Genomic DNA, 15,905 nt, shown 5'->3' on the forward strand with positions numbered 1-15,905 from the left:
GGCGGAGAGGTGCGTCTGGAATCGAAGACCTCAGACCACGCGCCGACGAAGAAGGGGCCTTGGCGCGCTCCCGACCAGCGCCCACCATCTTTCAACACCTGCCATGACAAACAGTAAACGAAATTAGTACAACATAAAAAAAGACCGACATGAATAATAATATGTGTATCACTTAAGTGTATCATCATCAAGTACAACATTAAAAAATTTAATACCTGACACTACTAATAATCTCGATCAGTATCATCAATAAATGCATAATCATCATCATCACTATAATCAATGACGGGCTCATAGGGTTCAGTGGCATCAACATGTGGAAGGCCACCTTGACGTAATCGGTCAAGCAATGACAGGTCATCCGCAGCAGTAACCTCTTCTTGTTCCGGTTCTTCTTGTTCCTCCTCTGGGGTGATGTCGGATTCACTGTCGCTGTCTACTTCAATGTTTTGGGGTGAAGTATAGCGGTTCTTGAAACGCTTTTTGGAAAGACGTGTCTCTTGGAAGAATTCTCATTCATATGTGTCTGGGTTAATGTGAGGTTCATAATCCTCTTCCTTTGGGGGAGATAGTCTAGCACGTGGCGGCACTTCATAAACGACATCCCAACCTTTCAGATTTGGATTAGTTTGGCAGGCCCACGGTAGATAGAATACTTGGGTCCCCTGTTGAGCCGTAATATAGACATCAGGAACATCTAAATGGGTGCTTTGGTTGATTTCAACTAGCCCTATATGTTCATGAGTCCTTCTGGTCTCCTTCGGCTGAAACCAATAACATTTGAAGACTACGACATTCGGTGGGTTTTCACCATAGAATAGAAGTTCATAAATTGCTTCAACTCTCCCATAATACTCGGTACCTCCTTCGCCGATAGCAGATACACAACAATTTGTAGACTTTCGGTCGGCCATAGATAGCTCTTTGCCATAGGTACGAAAGCGATACCCGTTGATGTCGTATTTGTCAAATGAACGGACCTTATAGTCAAAACCATTAGCGACTTGTCTCAATTCGGCGTCCATAGACTCTGAATTAGCCTACAAGTTTAATATGAAAGGATTGTTGCATTACGCACAAATTAGCGAATGAAACCGGGATAGCCGCCTACAAATTAGCCTACAAGTCTAATAGAAATTACCGTTTGTTTGAACCAAGAGATGAAACCGGGATAGCCGCCTCCTTGCTTTGCGAGAAGCTCATACTCTTCGACAGAATCCTTTTGGATCACCGCTCCATACGAGAATAAGGTGACGTATCGACTGTATGAAATATCCAGGAATAAGAGCAGTTCAAAGGAAATAGAAGTTGCGAAACTATGTACCGAGAACTTACTCGATGTACGGCCGCACTTCTATCAGGTTGTTGAAGATATACAACGAAATGGTCCGCCATTGTTCGTTATCCAAAGATACTGGATTTGAAACACTGGCTGGTGCGAGATTCCCTTTGAATAGGCTGAGGTTGGATCCACCCTTTTTAGGGTCGTCAGCATTGTACCGAGGCTTCGGATTATGCAAATGACGATTTTTGGCTTCGTAGTGTGCTGTCACGAAGTTTGCCGCCTCCTCAGTGATGAATGCCTCAGCCATCGATGCTTCAATTCTACGTTTATTTTTACATTTTTGTCGAAGCGTCTTCTGCATCCTCTCAGTTGGGTAGCACCAACGATTTTGCACGGGCCCCCCCAATCTTGCCTCGGTCGGGAGATGCAAAATCAAATGTTGCATTGGATTAAAGAAGCCCGGTGGAAAGATCTTCTCTAACTTGCAGATCAACTCCGGCGCCAACTCTTCCATTTCTTCTAGCACGCCAGGCGATAGTTCTTTCGCACAAAGAACACGGAAGAAATAGCTGAGTTCTGCCAGTACTAGCCATTCATCCTCAGGGATGAAGCCACGCAACATCACCGGCATTACCCGCTCAATCCATATGTGCCAATCATGACTCTTGAGACCAAATATCTTCAATTTATCAAGACTGGCTCCCCTCTGTAGATTCGCTGCATACCCATCGGGGAACATCAACTGCATTTTCACCCACAAGATAATTTCCCTCATAGCTGGCCTTCCAAGATTGAACCATGCCTTTGGCTTCGTCCAGTTCTGCTTTCCTTTCGGTTCTTTCATGTTTTGTAACGGCCTATCACATAGCGCCTCCAGATCGACTCTAGCCTTAGTATTATCCTTTGACTTCCCATCTATGCCGAACAATGTACCAAAAAGTGCCTCGGCGATATTCTTCTCAGTGTGCATCACGTCGATGTTGTGTGGGCAAAGGAGGTCTTTGAAGTAAGGCAGATCCCATAAGCATGTTTTGTGAGTCCAGGCGTGCTTAGAATTATACCCCTTGAAGTACCCTGGACGCTCTGGATCTGGCTCGAGAGCGTTTAACTGATCCAGGGTCTGTTGGCCTGTCAATGCAGGTGGTGCAGAGTTTTTGACAACTCTACCTCTGATGAAGTTCTTCTTGTCTTTCCTGAACTTATGGCGAGGATTCAGGAACTGTCTATGCATGTCGAAGCAAGAAAACTTGCGACCGGCCTGAAGCCAACGAAACTCAAGAGCTCCCTTGCATGTGGGGCACGGGAACCTTCCATGCACACACCAGCCAACGAATAGCGCATACGCCGGCAAGTCATGCGTCGAGTACATGTACCAGACACGCATTATGAAGTTCCGTTTGCTATAGGCATCGTATGTCTTGAACCCATTATCCCAGGCTTCTTGCAATTCGTCCTTAAGCGGTTGCATGTACACATTCATATTTTCCCCGGATAGTTGGGCCCTGGAATTATCAACGTCAGGAAAATGTTCTTTCTTTGCATAATCTGTCCGGGGGGGAGATTGAGTGGAAAGACAAATACGGGCCAACAACTGTATTGGGCTGCCGTCATACCAAACACACTGAACCCATCCGTGCTGATGCCGACTCGAGGATGCCTCGGATCTGCCGCTTTGTCACCATGTAATTCATCAAACTTTTTCCACGCAACACCATCCGATGTGTGTACAATCATCAGATTCCCATCTGCATCTAGTTCGGTTCTTTTGCCCGTTTTGTGCCATGTCATCTGTCTGGCCGTCTCTTCGACCATGAAAAGACGTTGAAGTCTTGGTACGATTGGCATATACCGAAGAACACTAACGGGGATTTTGGTCTGTGTCTTCTCACCCATACCGTTGTCTACCACAACATACCTGGAAGACTTGCAAATGGGACAATAGTTCAAGTCCGCATAGTCAAGCCTAAACAAGACACATCCTTTCTCACAGGCATGTATCTTATCATAGGGCATCTTCAGTGCACGGAGGATTTTGTCCGACTGGTACAGGTTTGCAGGCATTACATGGCCTTTGGGTAGAAAGCGTCCAAATACTGTCATCATTGCATCGTAGCATTCTCTGCCCAAGTTGAACTGAGCCTTCAGAGCCATTACTTGTGAGATGGCATCCAACTGACAAAGCTCAGTGTGCTCATGGAGCGGACGTTTTGAAGACTCCAACATTTCATTGAAGGCCTTTGCAGATTCCTCCATCTCCTCGTCCGAATCCCGAGCATCATCAAAGTCTTGCACCATGTTTTCCATCCCGGTACCATGCTCGTCGGTGCGACGACGATCCACCTCAGCTCGGTCACGTTGGGCAGACTCACCATGAAATGTCCACACCGTATAATCGGGCGTAAAACCACTCTTCTGCAGGTGTTTGCCCATTTCAGCCTCTGTCCTCTTTTCCCAATTGCCGCACCGTAAACAGGGGCACCAGGTTTTCCTCTGGCCATTTGCAAATGCGGCTCGCACAAACCCCTTGGTTTTTGTGAACCATTCAGTGCTCCATTTGTTCTGACCAGTGTGACCGGTGTACATCCATGCACGATCACTCATCTTGACTTTCAGAGCTACTAGACACACAACAAATATATATATAATTCACCATGTATATATTCATCAGTTGATCTACTTTGTCAATTTTATTACGTCCATGCAACCTACACTCTAATAGGTAATGATAGGTCCTAATCCCACCCGAGTATGTTTAGATTGGGTTCATTTTCCCATGCTATGCTCCGGATCCTACGCAAAATTTCGGCAGCACCTCCCCGCTGTTCTCCTGATACACGTCTCTGCAATAAACAGAGAGGATGTGTACCCGGAGAACAACAGGGGAGGCACTGACGAAATTTATGCGTCGGATCCGGAGCAAAGCATATGGGAAAACGAACCCAATCTAAACATACTCGGGCTGTCCATGGATAGCGTTGGACAATTCGAAAGAATCAAGGTTATAAATATGCAAATGCATGCATATTTATAACTATGACGCTTTCGAACGGGAGACACATATTGGTTACGCATACTGATGATTCAAGACACATATATAGCTAGCTATCAAGTTTCATCGGAATAGATCAAATAATTAATGGGGGAGGAGGACATGTCATTTGTGCTCACCCACGAACGAAGGGGCAGAGCTCGTCAAACGCACGGCGAGGTCGTCGAACACCAAACCTCGCAGCGATGAAACAACTGCACATTTAAAACTACCCGATCAACACAATTATATATGATGTTTTTCATAACAAAATCGAAAGATATATGACCTAACTAATAATTCACAAATATATGACCCCGTCGGCTTCTGGAAGGCCAAAGAACACCTTTTCGGGTCGGGGTCTCGGGTCGGGGTGTCGGGTCGGGGTCGGGGTGCCGTGTCGGTGTCGGGGTCGGGGTGTCGGGTCAGGCTCGGGGTCGGGGTGTCGGGGTCGGGGTCGGGGTCGGGGTCGGGGTCTCGGGGTCGGGGTGTCGGGTCGGGGTGCCGGGTCGGGGTCGGGGTGCCGTGTCGGTGTCGGGTTAGGGTGTCGGGTCAGGCTCGGGGTCGGGGTCTCGGGGTCGGGGTGTCGGGTCGGGGTGTCGGGTCGGGGTGCCGTCTCGGGGTCGGGGTGTTGGGTCGGGGTGCCGGGTCGGGGTCGGGGTGCCGTGTCGGTGTCGGGGTAAGGGTGGGTGTGGTGTCAGGGTGTCGGTGTCGGGTGTCGTGTTGGTGTCGGGGTCAGGGTCTCGGGGTCGAGGTGTCGGGTCGGGGTGCCGGGTCGGGGTCGGGGTGCCGTGTCGGTGTCGGGGTCGGGGTGTCGGGTCAGGCTCGGGGTCGGGGTGTCGGGGTCGGGGTTGGGGTCGGGGTGCCGGGTCGGGGTCGGGGTGCCGTGTCGGTGTCGGGGTCGGGTTGTCGGGTCAGGCTCGGGGTCGGGGTGTCGGGGTCGGGGTGTCGGGTCGGGTCGGGTGTCGTGTCGGGGTGCCGGGTCGGGGTCGGGGTGCCGTGTCGGGTCGGGGTTTTTCCTCTTTTTTCCTTTTCTTCTTCTTCCTATTCTTCCTTTTCTTCCTCTTCTTCTTTTTTCTTCTCCTCCTCCTCCTCTTCTTCTTCCTTCCTTTTCCTTTTTCCTCTTCTTCTTCTCCTCCTCTCCTCTTTTTTCTTCTTCTTCTTCCTCTTCTTCTTTTTTCTTCTCCTCCTCCTCTTCTTCTTCTTCCTTTCCTTTTTCCTCTTCTTCTTCACCTCCTCTCCTCTTTTTCTTCTTCTTCTTCTTCCTCTTCTTCTTTTTTCTTCTCCTCCTCTTCTTCTTCTTCCTTTCCTTTTTCCTCTTCTTCTTCTCCTCCTCTCCTCTTTTTCTCTTCTTCTTCTTCTTTCCTCAAACTAAACTAAACCTAAAACTAAACCTAAACTAAAACTAAACCTAAAACTACAACTAAAAACTAAAAACTAAAAAAGGAAAAAAATAGAAAAAAGAGAAAAAAAAGAAAAAAAGGGGGGCTCACCTGGGGCAGGGCCGGTGGAGGAGGCCGGTGGAGGAGGGGGGCGGGGCGGTGGAGGAGGCGGCCTGGGGCGGCGGGGGGCCGGGCCCGGGGCGGTGCGGCGGGGCGGCGGGGGCCGGGGCGGGGGGGGGGGCGACGGGGCGGTGGGGCGGCGGGGCCCCGGGGCGGTGGGGTGACGGGGCGGCGGGGGCGACGGGGCGGCGGCGGCGGTGGGGTGGGAGGAGAGAACGGCGAGGAGAGAAATTGAGTAACGGGCGGGGGGGTATGGGCCGTTAGGTAGTGCCCACTTTGCCGTCCGCCTCTCTTTGCCGTCCGCCTTTTTGCCGCTAGCAGACGGCAAAGAGGTGGGCCGTTAAGTTTTTCCCAAACGGGCGGGGGGTGGGGGCCACCTCACTCTTTGCCGTCTGCCAGCGGACGGCAAAGATTCTTTGCCGTCTGCTGGCAGAGGGCAAAGAGCTCGCAGATGGCAAAGAGCTTCTTTGCCGTTCTTTGCCGTCTGCTTTTGGGTAGCTGATGGCAAAGAGCTTCTTTGCCGTCAGCTAGCAGACGGCAAAGAGCTGGCAGATGGCAAATTAGCTGATTCCAGTAGTGGTAAATCAAATACCACACCAGCATACATGTATGACCACTTCAGAGAGAGTTTCAAAGATGATATCACAGCTTTGGGTTACAGAGAAGATATACTCCTATTTTAGCCAAGACTCCAAACACTACAGCAAAGAGGCTTAAAGTTGACTTGGAGAAGCTGTACCCCATCCAGCTGCAATATACCACAGTGTGGAAAGCAAAACAAAGGGCCATGAAATCATTGTATGGTGACTGGGCAAATACATTTAGGATGTTGTATAGTTTTAAAGCAGAGGTGGAGAAGAGGTCACCTGGAAGTGTGGTGGAGATAGATACAGAGGTAAGAGAGGATGGCAAGGTTTTATTCAGCAAGTTTTTTATGTGTTTGAAGCCTTGCATAGATGGATTCAAAGCAGGTTGTCGTCCATATTTGAGCATAGACTCATCTTTTTTGACTGGAAAGTGGAATGGTCAGTTGGCTGCATGCAATGCTCTAGATGGACACAACTGGATGTTCCCAATTGCAATAGGAATGTTTCAATCAGAGACAGAGGCATCATGGATATGGTTCATGATGCAACTGAAAAGATGCATAGGGCCAGTTCCTCCTTTGGCCATCCACACAGATGCATGTAATGGGTTGGAAAATGCAGTAAAAAATGTTTTCCCCCATGCTGAGCAGAGGGAGTGCTTTGGACATATGTGGATGAATCTGATAAAAAAATTCAGAGGAGATGAATTTGGGCGCATGTGGCCAGCAGCAAGATCCTACACCAGACAGACACATTCCTATCACCTTGGTAAGATATTGGCATCATGTAGTGATAATGAATTTGCTTCATGGTTGAACACACACCATTCTCTGTTGTGGTATAAATCAGGTTTTAATACTGCCATAAAATGTGATCATATCAATAACAACTTGGCAGAAAGTTTTAACAACAAAGTGAAGGATTTGAAAGACTTGCCTGTGCATGACATGGTGGACCAAATAAGGATCATGATCATGCGTTTATGGGAGTTGAGAGGAAAAATTGCTAATATTTTGGACGGGGACAAGCTTCCAGCAGTGGTACAACAGGTGGTCAACAGGAGTAGAAATCTTTCACATCTATCTGTTGAGAAATCTTCCTTGTGGGGTGCTGAAGTTAGAGATACAAAGAGTGGCAAGAGGCATGTGGTAAATACTGAGTTGCATGAGTGCACTTGCCAAGAGTGGCAACACACTGGAAAACCATGTGAGCATTCCATACTTTTTTTGGCATCTAAACCCAGGTTAAATATGCACCCATATTTGCATGAGTATTATTCAGTACAAAAATTCAAAGCTGCATATGCAAGTCCAATTCCTGCACTGACTGACCAATCTCAGTGGCCTGAGGTGGAAATAGAATTTACCTTGTGTCCCCCTATCACTAGAAGAAAGGCTGGGAGGCCAAAACAGAGCAGATTCAAAGCTTGGTTTGAGAAAGGTGGTTGTAGTAAGAAGGGGAAAAGGAAAAGGAAAAGAATGATAAGCCCAAAAGGGCTCAAAAAGGTAACAAAAATAGGTGCAAGTTGTGTGAGGTACTTGGGCACAGAGTTGGTTCATCCAAATGCATCTACACTCCTCAGAGGCCAAAGTATGTTTATGTTACTGTTTTTGCAAGTTTTTGATTTTGCTACTTGTTCTAGTATCTAACCAAGTGAAATGCTTTATTTTTTAGGAGGAAGCGTGCAGAAAAAGCCCCACCTCTTGTTGTTGAACAGTGCTGGCCAGTGAAAAAAGCAAGACTCAGTGGCTTTAGAAGGAAGAGCACTAAGTAGATAATGTTTGGTGACAAAGATATGGAGCAAACTGAAACTGTTACTGCTGAACATGAGCTAAGTGTTTCTGTTTTGGACGATGTGATGCATACTGAATCTGTTTTGCAGGCGCTAGGGCAATCTGAAACTGTTGCAGATGAAGCAACTGTTGTGCTGCCATGCGAATCTGCTTTGACAGCTGTGTTGCCATGTTTGGAGGTTGTGGTGCCAAGTGTTGAGTTGCAAACTGAAGTAGTTGAACAATGTGTGCCATCTACTCAAGCTACAGAAGTGCAAACTGAAGAAGTGGGACATGGTGAGGGGCAAAAGTTGAGGGGGCCTAGTGGAGTTGGCAAGAAAACCAAGGGGCCAAAAAGCAAGAGCATCAGCATCAACAAACTATGCGCCGTGGAACCAAACGGTGGAAAAAAGGAGAAGAAATCGAGTGGTAGAAAGAAGCAAAAGAAATAAAGTCGAAATCATTCAAATTTGATGTGAAAACTTATGTTTGTTGTCATTTGATGTGAAAACTTATGTACTTTCATGTGAAAACTTACGTGCTATGATGTTGATTTGACTTGAAATAAAATTCAAATTTGAACCGACATTCAAATTTGAACCTATCTCCAATATTTTTGGAGTTCATTTGTTTGTTCTGTGATGTTGCATTGTTTTATGTACTACTATGCACTTTAGTTCATAAATCCAACCCTTTTTGTGAAGTCCAACTCATAGTCACTGAAAATGTTGTCCAAACAGGCTCCAAAGTAAGGGAAAACGACCCCATTTCTAAGCAAGTTTTTTTCGACCTTCTCAAAATCACAAAAAAAGATTTTCTTAGCTTATATTATACCTATATAGGATCAATACGAAGTCTCACCTTTTTTGAATAAGTATTCATATTATTAATTTATTTTTGAAAAAACACCCTTTAATACAAAGTCAGCAATAAAACAAGTTTAAAAATTTAAAATGCAAAAATAACTTCAGATCCTCCTTAGTCACTCCAAAATGAAGCTAAGGTGAGGTTTTTGATTTTTTGCATTTTCAAAACCTCAAACCCTCTTCTCACTCCTTTGAACTCTATGCAACCTCAGTCGAGATAGTCCAATTTGTGAAGGTTATTGTAGGGGATCGTAGCAGAATTTTAAAATTTTCGACGCATCACCAAGATCCATCTATGGAGTCTACTAGCAACGAGAGGGAAGGAGTGCATCTACATACCCTTGTAGATCGCGAGCGGAAGCGTTCTAGTGAACGGGGTTGATGGAGTCGTACTCGTCGTGATCCAAATCACCGATGACCGAGCGCCGAACGGCGGCACCTCCGCGTTCAACACACGTACGGAGCAGTGACATCTCCTCCTTCTTGATCCAGCAAGGGGGAAGGAGAGGTTGATGGAGATCTAGCAGCACGACGGCGTGGTGGTGGAAGTAGCGGGGATCCCGGCAGGGCTTCGCCAAGCGCAAGCGGGAGAGAGGTGTGTCACGGGAGGGAGAGGGAGGCGCCAAGGGCTAGGGTACAGCAGCCCTCCCTCCCCCCCTTTATATAGGCCCCCTAGGGGGGGCGCCGGCCCCTGGGATCCCGTCTACAGGGGGGCGGCGGCCAAGGGGGGGAAACTTCCCCCCCAAGTCAGGTGGGGCGCCCCCACCCCCAGGGTTCCAACCCTAGGCACAGGGGGAGGCCCATGGGGGGCGCACCAGCCCACTAGGGGCTGGTTCCCCTCCCACTAGGGGCTGGTTCCCCTCCCACTTCAGCCCATGGGGCCCTCCGGGATAGGTGGCCCCACCCGGTGGACCCCCGGGACCCTTCCGGTGGTCCCGGTACAATACCGATAACCCCTGAAACTTTCCCGGTGGCCGGAACTGGACTTCCTATATATAATTCTTCACCTCCAGACCAATCCGGAACTCCTCGTGACGTCCGGGATCTCATCTGGGACTCCGAACAACTTTCGGGTTTCCGCATACTAATATCTCTACAACCCTAGCGTCACCGAACCTTAAGTGTGTAGACCCTACGGGTTCGGGAGACATGCAGACATGACCGAGACGCCTCTCCGGTCAATAACCAACAGCGGGATCTGGATACCCATGTTGGCTCCCACATGTTCCATGATGATCTCATCGGATGAACCACGATGTCGAGGATTCAATCAATCCCGTATACAATTCCCTTTGTCAATCGGTACGTTACTTGCCCGAGATTCGATCGTCGGTATCCCAATACCTTGTTCAATCTCGTTACCGGCAAGTCTCTTTACTCGTACCGTAATGCATGATCCCGTGGCTAAATCCTTAGTCACATTGAGCTCATTATGATGATGCATTACCGAGTGGGCCCAGAGATACCTCTCCGTCACACGGAGTGACAAATCCCAGTCTCGATCCGTGCCAGCCCAACAGACACTTTCAGAGATACCCGTAGTGTACCTTTATAGTCACCCAGTTACGTTGTGACGTTTGGCACACCCAAAGCACTCCTACGGCATCCGGGAGTTGCACGATCTCATGGTCTAAGGAAATGATACTTGACATTGGAAAAGCTCTAGCAAACGAACTACACGATCTTTTGTGCTATGCTTAGGTTTGGGTCTTGTCCATCACATCATTCTCCTAATGATGTGATCCCGTTATCAATGACATCCAATGTCCATAGTCAGGAAACCATGACTATCTGTTGATCAACGAGCTAGTCAACTAGAGGCTTACTAGGGACACGTTGTGGTCTATGTATTCACACATGTATTACGATTTCCGGATAACACAATTATAGCATGAACAATAGACAATTATCATGAACAAAGAAATATAATAATAACCATTTATTATTGCCTCTAGGGCATATTTCCAACAGTCTCCCACTTGCACTAGAGTCAATAATCTAGTTACATTGTGATGAATCGAACACCCATAGCGTCCTGGTGTTGATCATGTTTTGCTCTAGGGAGAGGTTTAGTCAACGGATCTGCTACATTCAGGTCCGTATGTACTTTACAAATATCTATGTCTCCATTCTGAACACTTTCACGAATGGAGTTGAAGCGACGCTTGATGTGCCTGGTCTTCCTGTGAAACCTGGGCTCCTTGGCAAGGGCAATAGCTCCAGTGTTGTCACAGAAGAGAGTCATCGGGCCTGACGCGTTGGGTATCACCCCTAGGTCGGTAATGAACTCCTTTATCCAGACTTTGAAGGTTTACATCAGGTCTGGTACACAGCATGGCATACATAATAGACCCTATGGCCGAGGCATAGGGGATGACACTCATCTTTTCTCTATCTTCTGCCGTGGTCGGGCATTGAGCCGTGCTCAATTGCACACCTTGCAATACAGGCAAGAACCCCTTCTTGGACTGATCCATATTGAACTTCTTCAATATCTTGTCAAGGTATGTACTCTGTGAAAGACCAATGAGGCGTCTTGATCTATCTCTATAGATCTTGATGCCTAGTATATAAGCAGCTTCTCCAAGGTCCTTCATTGAAAAACACTTATTCAAATAGGCCTTTATACTTTCCAAGAATTCTATATCATTTCCCATCAATAGTATCTCATCCACATATAATATGAGAAATGCTACAGAGCTCCCACTCACTTTCTTGTAAACACAGGCTTCTCCATAAGTCTGTGTAAACCCAAACGCTTTGATCATCTCATCAAAGCGAATGTTCCAACTCCGAGATGCTTGCAACAACCCATAGATTGAGCGCTGGAGCTTGCATACTTTGTTAGCATTCTTAGGATCGACAAAACCTTCCGGCTGCATCATATACAATTCTTCCTTAAGGAAGCCGTTAAGGAATGCCGTTTTGATGTCCATTTGCCATATCTCATAATCATAGAATGCGGCAATTGCTAACATGATTCGGACGGACTTCAGCTTCGCTACGGGTGAGAAAGTCATCATCGTAGTCAACCCCTTGAACTTGTCGATAACCCTTAGCGACAAGTCGAGCCTTATAGATGGTCACATTACCATCCGCGTCTGTCTTCTTCTAAAAGATCCATTTATTTTCTATGGCTCGCCGATCATCGGGCAAGTCAGTCAAAGTCCATACTTCGTTTTCATACATGGATCCTATCCCGGATTTCATGGCTTCTAGCCATTTGTCGGAATCCGGGCCCTCCATCGCTTCTTCATAGTTCGAAGGTTCACCGTTGTCTAACAACATGATTTCCAGGACAGGGTTGCCGTACCACTCTGGTGTGGAACGTGTCCTTGTGGACCTTCAAAGTTCAGCAGTAACTTGATCCGAAGCTTCATGATCATCTTCATTAACTTCCTCCCCAGTCGGTGTAGGCACCACAGGAATATCTTCCCGCGCTGCGCTACTTTCCGGTTCGGAAGGGGTGACTATCACCTCATCAAGTTCCACTTTCCTCCCACTTACTTCCTTCGAGAGAAACTCTTTCTCCAGAAAGGACCCGTTCTTGGCAACGAAGATCTTGCCTTTGGATCTGAGGTAGAAGGTATACCCAATAGTTTCCTTAGGGTATCCTATGAAGACGCATTTTCTCGACTTGGGTTCGAGCTTTTCAGGTTGAAGTTTCTTGACATAAGCATCGCATCCCCAAACTTTTAGAAACGACAGCTTAGGTTTCTTCCCAAACCATAATTCATATGGCGTCGTCTCAACGGATTTCGACGGAGCCCTATTTAAAGTGAATGCGGCAGTCTCTAAATCATAGCCCCAAAATGAGAGCGGTAGATCGGTAAGAGACATCATAGATCGCACCATATCCAATAGAGTGCGATTACAATGTTCGGACACACCATTTCGCTGAGGTGTTCCAGGCGGCGTGAGTTGTGAAACGATTCCACATTTCTTTAAGTGCGTACCAAATTCGTGACTTAAATATTATCTTCCACGATCTGATCGTAGGAACTTTATTTTTCTGTCACGTTGATTCTCAACCTCACTCTGAAATTCCTTGAACTTTTCAAAGGTTTCAGACTTGTGTTTCCTTAGGTAGACATACCCATATCTACTTAAGTCATCAGTGAGAGTGAGAACATAACGATATCCTCCGCGAGCCTCAACACTCATTGGACCGCACACATCGGTATGTATGATTTTCAATAAATTGGTTGCTCGCTCCATTGTTCCGGAGAACGGAGTCTTGGTCATCTTGCCCATGAGGCATGGTTCGCACGTGTCAAATGATTCGTAATCAAGAGACTCCAAAAGTCCATCTGCATGGAGCTTCTTCATGCGCTTGACACCAATGTGACCAAGGCGGCAGTGCCACAAGTATGTGGGACTATCGTTATCAACTTTACATCTTTTGGTATTCACACTATGAATATGTGTAACATCACGTTCGAGATTCATCAAGAATAAACCATTGACCAGCGGGGCATGACCATAAAACATATCTCTCATATAAATAGAACAACCATTATTCTCGGATTTAAATGAGTAGCCATCTCGCATTAAACGAGATCCAGATACAATGTTCATGCTCAAAGCTGGCACTAAATAACAATTATTGAGGTTTAAAACTAATCCCGTAGCTAAATGCAGAGGCAGCGTGCCGACGGTGATCACATCGACCTTGGAACCATTCCCGACGCGCATCGTCACCTCGTCCTTCGCCATTCTCCGCTTATTCCGCAGCTCCTGTTTTGAGTTACAAATATGAGCAACCGCACCGGTATAAAATACCCAGGAGCTACTACGAGTACTGGTAAGGTACAGATCAATTACTTGTATATCACATATACCTTTGGTGTTGCCGGCCTTCTTGTCCGCTAAATATTTGGGGCAGTTCCGCTTCCAGTGACCACTTTCCTTGCAATAAAAGCACTCAGTCTCAGGCTTGGGTCCATTCCTTGACTTCTTCCCGGCAACTGGCTTACCGGGCGCGGCAACTCCCTTGCCGTCCTTCTTGAAGTTCTTCTTACCGTTGCCCTTCTTGAACTTAGTGGTTTTATTCACCATCAACACTTGATGTTCCTTTCTGATCTCCACCTCTGCTGATTTCAGCATTGAATATACCTCAGGAATGGTATTTTCCATCCCTTGCATATTGAAGTTCATCACAAAGCTCTTGTAGCTCGGTGGAAGCGACTGAAGGATTCTGTCAATGACCGCGTCATCCGGGAGATTAACTCCCAGCTGAGACAAGCGGTTGTGTAACCCAGACATTCTGAGTATGTGCTCACTAACAGAACTATTTTCCTCCATTTTACAGCTGAAGAACTTGTCGGAGACTTCATATCTCTCGACCCGGGCATGAGCTTGGAAAACCATTTTCAGCTCTTCGAACATCTCATATGCTCCATGTTTCTCAAAACGCTTTTGGAGCCCCGGTTCTAAGCTGTAAAGAATGCCGCACTGAACGAGGGAGTAATCATCAGCACGTGATTGCCAAGCGTTCATAACGTCTTGGTTCTCTGGGATGGGTGCTTCACCTAGCGGTGCTTCTAGGATATAATCTTTCTTGGCAGCTATGAGGATGATCCTCAGGTTCCGGACCCAGTCCGTATAGTTGCTGCCATCATCTTTCAGCTTGGTTTTCTCTAGGAACGCGTTGAAGTTGAGGACAACGTGGGCCATTTGATCTACAAGACATATTGTAAAGATTTTAGACTAAGTTCATAATAATTAAGTTCATCTAATCAAATTATTCAATGAACTCCCACTCAGATAGACATCCCTCTAGTCATCTAAGTGAAACATGATCCGAGTTAACTAGGCCGTGTCCGATCATCACGTGAGACGGACTAGTCAAGATCAGTGAACATCTCCATGTTGATCGTATCTTCTATACGACTCATGCTCGACCTTTCGGTCTTCCGTGTTCCGAGGCCATGTCTGTACATGCTAGGCTCGTCAAGTCAACCTAAGTGCATTGCGTGTGTTCCGAGGCCATGTCTGTACATGCTAGGCTCGTCAACACCCATTGTATGCGAACGTTAGAATCTATCACACCCGATCATCACGTGGTGCTTCGAAACAACGAACCTTCGCAACGGTGCACAGTTAGGGGGAACACTTTCTTGAAATTATTATAAGGGATCATCTTACTTACTACTGTCGTTCTAAGCAAATAAGATGCAAAACGTGATAAACATCACATGCAATCAAATAGTGACATGATATGGCCAATATCATTTTGCTCCTTTGATCTCCATCTTCGGGGCGCCATGATCATCTTCGTCACCGGCATGACACCATGATCTCCATCATCGTGTCTTCATGAAGTTGTCACGCCAACGATTACTTCTACTTCTATGGCTAACGCGTTTAGCAGTAAAGTAAAGTAATTTACATGGCGTTATTCAATGACACGCAGGTCATACAAAATAATAAAGACAACTCCTATGGCTCCTGCCGGTTGTCATACTCATCGACATGCAAGTCGTGATTCCTATTACAAGAATATGATCAATCTCATACATCACATATATCATTCATCACATCTTCTGGCCATATCACATCACAAGGCACATGCTGCAAAAATAAGTTAGACGTCCTCTAATTGTTGTTGCAAGTTTTTTTACGTGGCTTCTATAGGTTTCTAGCAAGAACGTTTCTTACCTACGTAAAACCACAACGTGATATGCCAATTTCTATTTACCCTTCATAAGGACCCTTTTCATCGAATCCGTTCCGACTAAAGTGGGAGAGACAGACACCCGCTAGCCACCTTATGCAACTAGTGCATGTCAGTCGGTGGAACCTGTCTCACGTAAGCGTACGTGTAAGGTCGGTCCGGGCCGCTTCATCCCACAATACTGCCGAA

General features: G+C 46.8%; 1 protein-coding gene across 1 annotated transcript in view; it reads left to right on the forward strand.

Annotated features, from left to right (window-relative positions):
- Positions 1-15,905, forward strand: part of LOC123142687 (heat shock cognate 70 kDa protein-like) — a 35,670-nt gene that overhangs the window by 14,097 nt on the left and 5,668 nt on the right. The window lies entirely within an intron of this gene.

The sequence above is a fragment of the Triticum aestivum genome, chromosome 6D, assembly GCF_018294505.1.
Source record: "Triticum aestivum cultivar Chinese Spring chromosome 6D, IWGSC CS RefSeq v2.1, whole genome shotgun sequence".
Lineage (NCBI taxonomy): Eukaryota > Viridiplantae > Streptophyta > Magnoliopsida > Poales > Poaceae > Triticum > Triticum aestivum.